We start from the raw sequence: 12,572 nt of genomic DNA on the forward strand, positions 1-12,572 counted from the left end.
GCCTCTGAAGCTACAGGTGGGGTTACTTCCTTCCAGACTTCTTGGCTTTTAAAAGCCAAGATTATTTTTTTATTTTCAATTCAATCCATTTTGATACTGTTTTTATGTGCTGGTAAATATATAAATGCAGAAAATAGGAAGGAAGTAAAGAGAGGAAAAAGGAAAGGAGTGTTGAGAAAAGAAGAAAAAAATGAAGGAAGTAGGAAAGGAAGGGAAAAATCCTTTGTTGAAAGGTTGTTAACACTGGATTATTTTGACAAACAATACCTCTTTGAGAAGGCAACATCTTTGCTGAGATCTTCCCTAAAAAGAAATTTCTAGGCTGTTATGGTTTGGATCCAGAATGTCCCCCTAAAAGTTTATGTATTGAAATCATGATTGCCAATGCAACAAGAATCAAAGGTGAAATGTTTGTTATAATGTCTCTGACCTATCAACATATGAATCTTTTTGATGGATTAATAATTTGAACAGATTGCTTATAGCAACTGTAGGCAGGCAAAAGAAGTAAGCCACTGGCCGTGTGGCACTGAAAGCCATACCTGTTCCTAATTCCTTCTCTCTCTGTGCTTCCTGGCTGCTACAAGCTGAGCATCTTTTATCTACCCGTTTGTCATGAAGTTTCTGCCTAGGTTGCCAGCTCACTGTGAATCAAGACCTCTAAAATTGTGAGCCAAAATAAACCTTTCCTCCTCCAAGTTGTCCTAGTCAGGTATTTCTGTTACAGAGATGAAAAGCTGACTAGCACATAGGTAGAAAAACAACAAATTCAAACACTTCACATGGCTAGAGGTACAAGGTGATTCACATAAATAAGATACTGGTGGCTTCATGTAGAACATTGTAGGCTAAGATAAGGACTCTGGGTTTTACCTGAATACAATGGAAAACCACTAGAATGTTGTTAGCAATATACACAGATTTGGGTTTTTATAAGGAAAATTCTGGCTGCTATGTGGAGAAAAATCACAAGAAGCAAGACTGGAAGTAGAGGATAATTTAGAGAGTAGATATGATAGTCTAGGAAGAGATGATGGTACCTTAAGTGAGGGAGCATCAACACAAAGAGGAGTACTCTGACTCAAATTCTCTGTGGCGGATAATGTGATAGGACAGTTGGCTTCTTTCCTCCACTGGAGAACTTAGAGCACATATATTCTCTTATTTAAATATAGATTATTATGCTCATAATCTTTTTTGGGGGTACTGAAGGTGGAACCCAGGGGCTTCTATACCTCTGGGCTATACTCCCAGACCTATTTTATACTTTATTTGGAAACAGGGTCTCACTAAGTAGCTGAGGCTGGTTTTGAACCTGCGCGATCCTCCTGTCTCAGCCTCCCAAGAGCGAGGATTACAAGCATGTGCCACCATGCCCGGCATGCTCAAAATATTTTTAATTTAATAAAAAATGTTTATTTATTGCAGTGTCTCTGAACCTGGAGACTTGCAAAAATCACCTGGGGAGCTTTAAAATAATATAAATGTGAGGGGTCCACCACAGAATACTTTAAGAATTGCTGAAGATGAGTCCCAGGTATCAGTATGTTTCCCAGAAGAACTAAATAGGCAGCCAGGGGTCAAAAGTACTGATTTATTGATTTTTGCAACTGAAGAGTTCTGCATCATGTGAGCTCTGGCTGTGGTGAATCAGGGCTTTATTTAACTCTTAAACTGTTAAGCTATTTATTATGTAATTTTTCATAGATATAATTCTAGGGCCAGGCGTTTGTAATCCCAGCTTTCAGGTGGTAGTGATCGGACAATCGCTGTTCTCTGACAGCTTCAGCTACTTAGCAAAGTCCTTTGCAACTCAGTGAGACTCTGTTTAAAAAAAAATAAAAAGACTAAAAAATAGAGCTGGGGGTATAGCTCAGAGGTACAGTGCTCCTGGGTTCCATCCCCAGTACCTCAAAATAAATAAATAAATAAATAAATAAATAAATAAATAAATAAAATTCTAAATGGCTATCTAATTTTTCTTATAATACTTGAGCCAGTAGTCTATATTGAACATCATGAGGAATATCATCATATGGACAGGAATGTAAATTTTATGATTAACTTAAAAATAACTTGCAAGATGGTCCACTTGATTTTAAATGTCATGAAATTATGTTCTTCATAATTTAATGATTCTCTCCAATACTGTTTACGAACAGTAGCATAATAACAGCGTAGGATAGGATAAACAGGATAATTAGATTGATTTGAAGTCATAAATTTGCTGAGCAGGTATAACATAAGTTCAGTAACAGATAAAAATAATGTTAATAGAGATGTTAAAGTGATGGATCGTGGACTTTTAAACTGGAAAAAGAAATAATGATAGGGGAAATGAAAAAATGGGTGAGGAGACTGAAGGTTTTAATAAGATAGGAAAACAGATGTGAAAAGTAGCCAAAATATATTGGAAGAGTTTTATGTTTAAAATATGAATAAACTTGATATCTATAACACTGGAACACTATATAACTACAAAACAATTATTTTGTATTGGTTTCAATGTTCATTGCTAATCTTATGATTGATATTTCTTCATTCTTGAGTTAATTTTTATTTGTCAAAATATCAATGGTGTATCTTACATTAATCTTAAGTTGCTATAAAAGAATATCAACGACTTGGTAATTTATAAAGAAAATAAATGGATATTTTATAGATTAGAAGGTGGAGAAGTCTAAGATAAAGGGATGTTTTGGTGAGAGTTCTCTTGCAGCAATATTCCTGAAGGGCAATGGAGGGGAGAAGGAGCAAAAAAGCAATATGGGGTCAAACTCATTTACAACCACCCTATTCTTTTGATAGTTAACCCACTTCCGTTTGTGTGGCACTATTCTCATGACCTGATCGTCTCTTATTAGACCTCATCCCCCAACACTGTTGCATTAGGAATTGAGTGTCCAAAGCATATAAATTTTAGGGAACTTTTTTTTTTTTTGCGAGTCTGGGAGTGGAACCCAAAGGCATTCTACCTCCGAGCTACAACCCCTGCCCTATTTTTTATTCTTTATTTTGAAACCGGGTCTCACTGAGTTGCAGAGGGCCTCACTAAGTAGCTGAGGCTGTCCGCGAACAGCGATCCTCCAGGTCTCAGCCTCCCAAATGCTGGGATTACAAGTGTATGCCACCACTCCTGGCTTTAGGGAATATTTTTAAACTAGAGCATGGTTCTTCTTAAATTGTTTTATAGTATCATGTTTGGGTGCTTTGTATGTTGACAAGGCTCTCCACATTTTAGAATGTTGTGTTGTTGTACATGTGAATTTGTCTAAGGTTAGAATACTTTTCCCATTTTCTAACAACTGTGGGTTTTTATAGTTTTCTGGCATTCGTTCCTTCATTCATTTTGGTTTTTATTTTATTCCTTTATAGATAACCCTTTTTTTTTTTACATAGGTAGTGGTAGGTTTATTTTATATTTTATATATTGAAATGCTTGCTAGTATTTTTTTCTCTTTTTTTTGGTACTGGGGATGGAACTCTTCTACCTCTGGGCTACACTCCCAGACCTATTTCATATTTTATTTGGAAACAGGGTCTCTTAAGCCAGGGAGGCTGGCTTCGAACCAGCATGATCCTCCTGTCTTTGCCTCCCAAGCATGGGGATTACAACCCTGTGCCACTATGCCCTGCGTCTTGCTAGTATTTTTAACTTGGGGATCTTTGAAGTAATTTATTTTCTGAAACAGAGAATTTGCTTTTAAAAAAATCAACTTTGTATACTTCTGATTTCTGGAAGATAGAATAAAGGCACTTTCCCCCTATTCCTTTTGTTAAATACAAACATAACATTTAAATATTATATATAAAACAAAAGTATAAGGAATTTAAAAAACAAAGAGAAAAATATATATTGGCTAGGGATCAAGACATGAGAAGCAACACAATAATGAGATCTTTGGATTTTCTCTTTTATTTATCTATCTCAGTCTTGAAGTTGATGAAGGTGATAACCCAGAAATACATTTGGCCACAGACAACACAAGGCCACAGAAAAAACAGCTCATTCTAGCTAGCTAAAGAATAAAGACAATGAAGCCTAGTAAAGCAAAAGTCTTTTAAAAAAAAAAGTCTTCTCCTCTCTAGACAAATACCATTGAAAAACCTGTGACTGCCTTCCAGTTACTGAAAGGATAGGTTAGGAGATCAGACTGCCACCTGCGCCAGGTTGTAACATGGTATTCCAACCCCACTGACAAGGTACTTGGGAAGACCAAATGGTGATCCAGAACTTTAATCTCTGGGGTGCAGAGATCACATAGGGAGGGTGGGCTTCTAGTACTACGGTTTGAATATTTGTTCCCTCCCAAACTCATGTTGAAACTTCTTTGGCATTGCAAAAATATTAAGAATGGAGTCTTTTTTATTTATTTTATTTATTTTTTTATTTTGGGGATTCTACCTCTGAGCTATACCACCAACCCTTTTTAATTTTTTTTTTTTTTTGTGGTACTGGGGTTCCTGGAAATGCTTCTACCTTTGGGCTACACTTCCAGACCTATTTTATACTTTTTATTTGGAAACAAGGTCTCTTAAGCCAGCAAGGCTGGCTTCAAACCAGTGCTATCCTCCTGTCTTCACCTCCCAAGGGCGGGATTACAAGCATGCACCACCACATCTGGATCCCTTTTTAAATTAAAAAAAATTAATTAGGGTCTCACTAAGTTGCTGAATACCTTACCACATGGCTCAAGCTGGCCTTGAACCCTGTAATCTTCCTGTCTCAGGTTCCCAAGTACTGGAATTACAAGCACATGCCAGTATAACGTGATAAGAGATAGAATCTTTAAGATATGATTAGGAGTCAGGAGGGGGAAAACTGGACAATGTTTACATGAATGTCTATATTATTTTTTACAATTGCATTTAAATCTACAATTATACCAAAATAATTTTCATACAATGAAATATCTTTTACATGTGCACAATTTGGTGATTTTTGACAAATGCATACACCTGTATAACCAGTATTACAATCAACAGGTAGAACATTTCATCCCCTCTAAATTCCCTCCCGTTTCTTTGTAGACTATTCTTGTCATCCCACAACCTGTCTTCTGTTACTGTAAATTGTTCATCCTTTTTATGTTTTTGTGGTACTAGGGGTAGAACTCAGGGGCTTTTCTACCTCCAGGCTACACTCCTAGACCTATTTTATACTTTATTTGGAAACAGGGTCTCACTAAGTTGCTGAGAGCCTCACTAAGTAGCTGAGGCTGGTTTTGAACCTATGTGATCCTCCTGTCTCAGCCTCCCAAGAGTGGGGATTACAAGTGGGCACCACTACGGCCGGCCAATTGTTCAAATTTTCTTGATTGTCAGTATTTTACTTTAAACTTCATGTTCAGGTCTCTATTAAGATCAGTAGTATATTATTTGATCACCATCTACTGGTTTTGTACTATGTACCCTTCTTTCTTCCTTTGAAAGATCTTTTTCAGGTGAAAATTTGAGACCTCTGTCTTTCACAGCTGTTATCTTGTTTCTCAGATCAGTTTAATTTTCTTGTTTCTTTCTTCCATATAATGAGAGAATGTCTCATCTTTGCTGCCTAAATCATGAACTTCTTTTTTTTTCGTAGAGTGACATGTCTGTTATGATCTGCAATGTACATCCCAGTGCTGTTCGGTGCAAAATCCTCTTGGGGAAGCCCTCTGGAGCCCGCCTCTTCCTCTGCTGGTCTCTGGACTCCCATGGCCTTTCACAATTTAGATGCTTCCTCTTGGATACCATTCCACATTTTGCTATCACTTGCCTTGAACCATGGAGTCACTTCCTCTATTTAAATCTTGCCTCAAAGCCCTCTTTTCCTTTTTTTTATATTTATGAATGAAAGTCTCTGTGAGGAGTTTTGTGGTTTAAGGGCACTATGTAAAGCTGAAGAATATTATATAACCACCCATAAAATGTCTGTGGCTGAACTACAACATACACATGGAGGATATACAATTCATAAACTTCTTTTATAGTCACCTATCACTTAATAAATATGAGGGCTTAACGGCACTACATTTTTTTCATGTGAAAAACCAAACTTTGAGACAAAATTGCCTATGGTCTGGAGCTGATTTGGCCTCAAGTTATATGCATTATGAAGAACCTAACTGCAGATAAATAATTCTTCTTTCAATCTTACAAATGGGTTTTACTATCTTAAAAGATAATACAGATATCTAGAAACCCTTAGTACACTCCAAACTCATTTGCTGTCATAGAAACTTGGAGCAACAAAAAATTACTACCACACTGATACTGACCATGAAAAACCAGTCACAGGTTTTAAACATTTGAAAATTATACTACAGTGATAGTAGAACTGAAGATCAGTTAAAGATTAAATAGAATTACTAATGGAAAAATGTAAAAGGCTTAAAATCTGAGGCTGTAGTTTGGTTTTGAGAAGGAAGAATAAGTTTGTCATTTTTAAGGTACCAAATGTTATTTCTTCTTGGAAAAAAAAAGGATTTTCTGTAAGGAGTAACCACATAAAATGGAGACTTTTATCAAAGGATATTGTCTGTAGAAATTTCATTACCTTATCATAAAAACTCCCTATTGCCATCTGTTGCCTAATCTGACATTTTGTTTCCAGGAAATATAGATGGTTAGTGTCTCCTATGGCAGAAGACAGGGCCTTTTGGGTCAAAATGGCATATGCTCGCATTTCATGATATGTCCTTTCCTCCCTCCCAATGGAAATACAAAACAGAAGAAGACAAAATAGTTATGAAAACCAAAGATAAGTGTGAACCATTTGACCTTGATAGGAATTCCCACTAGCCACAAATGGAAAGAAGCTGGAAGGAGACCCAAAATTGTGGCCTCCATATGCATATTTTTATTACTGAAAAAGAATAGCTTCATCCAGCTGGAAATAAATTAAATATTGAAATTACTGTATCTAGAAAGTATAATTTTTTTAAAAGATGGGGAAGATTGTTAATATAGGAATATTTTCAAAAAATAACTACAGTGTGATCTTACTATATATTGATGCTAGTACAGAAATGTAGAAAATGAAATCAGTGATGTAGAGACAGAGATAAGTTCTCTCATCCATGGAATATAAGATGGGATATGGTGCCACTTATTAGGAAAGCAATTTCTGATTGAGTTTTACATACTTAAAAAGTAGAGGAAGGTACTTGAGAACTTGAATTAGACTGCTATGATTATAAAGATGAAAATGGATCTATTTATCTGGAAAACTAGCAGAGTCTATAATCATGAAAGTATGGGCAGAATCCAGTGTGCCAACAAGGTTACTTTGATAATATGATTGATGTTCCCTGCAACATAAACTATTGGGTGGAATGCCATTTTCCCTTTTGTTCCTTAGAAAAATATTTCTCAGGATTGAGCCTTGACTGATATTGATTTAAGTCACATGCAAGAATTTTTAAGATAATGAGTATATTGAACATATATCACATGCTTGGGACACAAGGGTAAAATAAATATTAATAATGTCAGATTAAAACAAAGACAAAACAGTGAGTGCTGAATCCTAGACCTGGAACCACTTCACCAAGAAATGGAAGTTAGAGATAACTCCAAGATGAGTAGCATGTAGGAATTAGGTAGGCAAAAAAGAAAGTGGAGCTTTTGGCTGGAAAATCTGAAGCTGGAAAAAAACCCGACAAACAATTTGTTTTAGTTGGACATGGAATGAGCAGTGAGAGTTAGGATATCGGAAAATAGAACAGGAAAACTGCTGAGAGATGAGGATGGGAGGTAAGGAAGAGGGAAAACACTGGGAACTCAGAGTGGTAGTATCCAGGAGCTTTGACATAGTTCCTTAAACAACAGTGGAGGAAAGTGAACAAGTGTAATCTTGAGAAAGATGCCTGTGGACACAGTCAGATTGGAGAGGAGATGAGTGAAGCATCTGATGATAATCACATGGGAAAAGCAGGCAAAAGTAAGGAATAATAAAAATATATAACTATTACTATCTTGTAATTGATGGATGTGGGTGAGGTTGGGGACATGTAGGAGCCCAAAACACAAGGCATTATGGCATAATGAAATGAGAAGAAACTCTGGAGCCAAACAGTGCTGGACTCCTTTGTAATATCTACAGTTTTGTTACCTGGCAAAGAGACTAATCAAACTTACCACATGGGATTGTTGTGAAAAAGAACTTAGAGAATATGCTTGAAAACTTAGTATGATATTAACATATGGCTACTATTACTTTTCTCACGATTGTTTCTTGTCATCAGAACAAAGAAGTGAAATACCTTTCATGAGATCTTGTGCCTATTGGCGAATTTCTATTTCCCATCCATGCGCTAAAAGGGAAAAATGCATATTAGAATCTGTAAGATGTTTATTGGGTATTAATTATCCATGTCAAAAGGAGAGAAATCTCTCCCATTTTTCAACTTCTGTATTTAATTTCATAATAGAAAACCAAACACACAATCTGAAGCACCAGGATGTCTGCTCAGTGTGCATGACATAAGTATGAGCAAATGTCCTCTTTGACAAGTCACCCCTTGAAGTGTCTGTAGAAGATATTTACTTCCCCATGTGGATTTTATAAACCTTTGGAAACATACAAAAACAGGTTACTTGGAAAAATAAGCTGTTCCACTAAGTTTTTCTACATCTCCCTTTAGTATTACATGTTATTTTTAGTAATCAATAGTTTTCATCCTACAGACAATAATGAAGACAAATACTTCACCCCTGCATCATAGAGTAATCTCCTTTCCAAGAAAGAAGGGAACTTCACAGCCCAGTGCCTTGTCCTGGCTTCTCCTTCAATTCAACTCTACCATCTTTTTATAAATATCCCCCACTTGGTTCTAAAATTTTGTATCAGTTAGAAATGCTGTCAGGTCGGGTGTGGTGGTGCACACTTATAATCCCAGTGCTCGGTAGGCTGGAACAGGAGGATCACACAGGTTCAAAGCCAGCCTCAGCTACTTAGTGAGGCTCTCAGCAAATTAATGAGACCCTGTTTCCAAATAAAGTATAAAAATATGTCTGGGAGTATAGCCCAGAGGTAGAAAAGTTCTTGGGTTCCACCCATCATCTCTTTCTCTCTCTCTCTCTCTCTCTCTCTCTCTCTCTCTCTCTCTCTCTCTCACACACACACACACACACACACACACACACACACACACGGAAATGCTGTCAGATGCAAGTAATTGAGAAACCTAGAATATTGTGGCTTAAAATGTTTATTTTAATCACTACTAAGATTATAAGAGGTTTCCAGCATCAGTTCACCTACCCAACTTTGTTATCAGGGAGAGAGGTTTTCTCGTATTCATTCTATAATCCTTTTCTATTAGCTTCTAAGATTTGTTGTTTACTATAGCCCAGCTGCATGATTGCTGCCTCAGCCTCAGCCATCATCTTGATCAGAACAGGATTATGGGAGAAGGTGCTATGTGTGTCTGAACTCCCTCTGTGTAACTGATCCTTTTATAAGTTTTCATAGAGACTCCCCCTTAAGTCTCTTTGGTCAGGACAGGTTCCATAGCTACACTTAGCTAATAAGAAAATCAGTATCTTGCTTTTTAAAACCTCTGTGGTAGGAGGCAGTCAAAAGATATTGAGGTTGAAAATGTTGGATTAGTAGTTATATCTATTGTCACATAACAAATTATTCCATAATGTAGTGACTTTAAGCAAATCAAGTATCAATTTTTCACCATTTTTGTGGTTCCATATTTAGGAGTAGGTTAGCTATATCACTTGGCTTTAAATCTCATGAATTTTCAGTCATATGTTGGCCTGGGATACAGTCACCTGAAGGTTTGATTAGGACTGTATTCTAACCTTCTAAAAAGATTTAATTAATTTTTTTATACTAAGGATTCAACCCAGCTATATTCTACTGCTGAGATACATCTCTGATCATTTTTAAAAATTTTGAAACAGTGTATCTCTGTGTTGCTGAGGGCCTTGCTAAATTGTGGAGACTGGCCTTGAAATTGTGATCATTCTGTCTCAACCTCCCAGGTACTGGGATTACAAGCCACTGGGCTCGGCCTGCATGATCTAATTTTAAAGTGGTTCTACTATCAACGGCTGGCCATCTGGCACTAGATCATGTTTTTTGGCTTCAGTTTCTTTCCAGGAAGCCTCTCCATAAGGCTTCCCTCAAAGTCAATGATTTAAGACATCATAGCAGAAGCTATAGTACTTCATGACCTATTTTCAAGGTCACATAAGTTCTGCAGTTTTATCTTGACCGCATAGGTCAGTGCTATTTCATATGAGAGGTAAGCATACAGGGGCATGAACAGTAGGAGCAAGGCCCCTGGTTGCCATCTCAGAGATGGAGCAACAACTAAGGCACTGCCCTATTTTTTCTTTTATCTCACATGGTGTTGGGTTTGGGTGGACATAGTGACATTATTTTATGTTTTCTATATTTCATATCCATTAGTAGGAATGAATGAATGTGTGATGAAGAAGAATATTGATCTAAAATTACAATTATGTGTGGAGAAATAATCATCTCTTCCTCCCCACTTTGCCAGAATAAAAACATCCCTCTAAACTATCAGCCACCAAAACAAAGACATCTTCAAATAGGGTATGAGTGACAATTCCCATTTTTTCTTCTGGAGAAACTTTGCTGAAATCATGACATCACTGAGTTATTTTTTTTAAACAAAACACTAAGGAAAATTCTATTACTATAACATAGAAGGAGTAGTGTGATTTATTTTTCCACTAGTGAATTACTCATGTGGTATATCTTTGTGAGACACAAGAGTAGTGAACTCTGACATTTTGAATGCAGTTTTCTGCTTTAGTATACAGATTTTGTGTATTAGAATAAATATTTTTAATAAACAAAATATAATTGGGTGTGGTTGCACACACTTTTAATCCCAGCATTTGGGAGGCTGAGACAGGATGATTGCGGTTGGCGGACAGCCTCAGCTACTTAGCTCCTTTGCAACTTAGTGAGATCATTTATCACAACAAAAAAATTTGAAAAGTAGGGCTGGGGTGGTAGCTCAGAGATAAAATGTTCTTGGGTTCCATCCCTTAGTACTACACACACACACAAAACAAAAAAGAAAAAAAATTTGTGTGTGGTGCTGGGGATGGAACCCAGTGGTATTCTACCTCTAAGCTACACCCTCAGCCCAATTTCTCTCTCTCTCTCTCTCTCTCTCTCTCTCTCTCTCTCTCTCTCTCCCTCCCTCCCTCCCTCCCTCCCTCTCCCTCTCCCTCTCCCTCTCCCTCTCCCTCCTTCCCTCCCTCCCTTCCTTCTTTCTTCCTTCCTTTCTTTTCTTTCTTTCTTCTTTTGTACTGGGGATGGAACCCAGGGACATTCCACCTCCGAGCTACACCCCCATTCTATTTTTATTCTTAATTTTTAAGTAGGGTTTCACTGAGTTGCAAAGGGTCTCACTAAGGTGCCAAGGCTGTCAGTGAACTGAGATCCTCCTGTCTCAGCCTCCCAAATGTTAGGATTACAAGTGTGTGCTACCACGCCCAGCTAAGAAAATATAATTTGATGCAAATTGACTTCACACTGTAACCAATTTGATTTTCTAAGGTCTTTAGGATATTTTTTTATCACTGTTGCAAAAGTACTACATAAAACTTTTGCAAAAATGCAAATGAATAAAACTTAGCCAATTGGTCACCTGCTGACAGTTTCAAAAAGTGGTGACCAAGAATTCTTTAAATATGGAGCTGACTACAAGACATCTACAGAGAGCCCATGCCGCATTTTGAAGGGCTAGACATATTGGATTTACCACATTCTTATACCTCACTTATGCAAATGTAGACATATCTCCACAATATCTATCAAGCTTGACACAAATTTCACTGTGTGAGAACATTTCTAATATTCATTATGCTATGACCAAAGTTCTTAGTATTTTTTAGCTTTCAAGATAGCTAAAACCTATCTTGTAGAAATCATACTTGGAGTTGACCTTTTTATTAAGGTTGTTCCCATGCTATCTCACCACTCCTAGGGTATGTAATCTTAATCAGTCCTGACTAGCCCAAAGGTAAAGATTAAAATTAATATATGCCGCCAGTCATGGTGGCTCATGCTTGTAATCCAAGTACTTGGGAGGCTGAGACAGTAAGATCGTGCAGGTTCAAAGCCAGCTTCAGCTACTTAGCAGCTTGGTGAGATCCTGTTTCCAAATAAAATATAAAATAGGTCTTGGAGTATTGCCCAGAGGGAAAAAGTTCCTGGATTCCATCCTCAGTACCACAAAAATAGATAAATAAATAAATAAATAAATAAATAAATAAATAAAAAACTAATACCTGCAGATACATCTCTTTGCTAGAATACTTTTAAGAAGCCTATAATCTTATAACCACCACTTGTTATATAGGTGAACAAGTGCCCTTATTAACTATAAATAGTACTCTAGGTATGTTTTTATTCTTTTCACCTGTTTTAATAATTTGGCCTCTATTTTGGTGGCTGAAAGAAAATAATGCTTTGTCTGGCATTGGATGATAGGAAAATAACTAGTTGGTAAAATAGTGATAGTTCATTAACATTGGGAAATTTATGACAGAAAAGCCCAGCTGATGGGGTAGAGTACCAAGTACAAGGC

At 36.9% G+C, this 12,572-nt stretch overlaps 1 protein-coding gene across 1 annotated transcript in view; it reads left to right on the plus strand.

The window, feature by feature from the left end:
* The window catches only part of SUGCT (succinyl-CoA:glutarate-CoA transferase), a gene marked incomplete at both ends in the record, with an annotated part of 986,025 nt that overhangs the window by 754,763 nt on the left and 218,690 nt on the right, over nt 1–12,572 (plus strand). The window lies entirely within an intron of this gene.

This window comes from Muscardinus avellanarius (genome assembly GCF_963383645.1).
Source record: "Muscardinus avellanarius genome assembly, chromosome: 9".
Lineage (NCBI taxonomy): Eukaryota > Metazoa > Chordata > Mammalia > Rodentia > Gliridae > Muscardinus > Muscardinus avellanarius.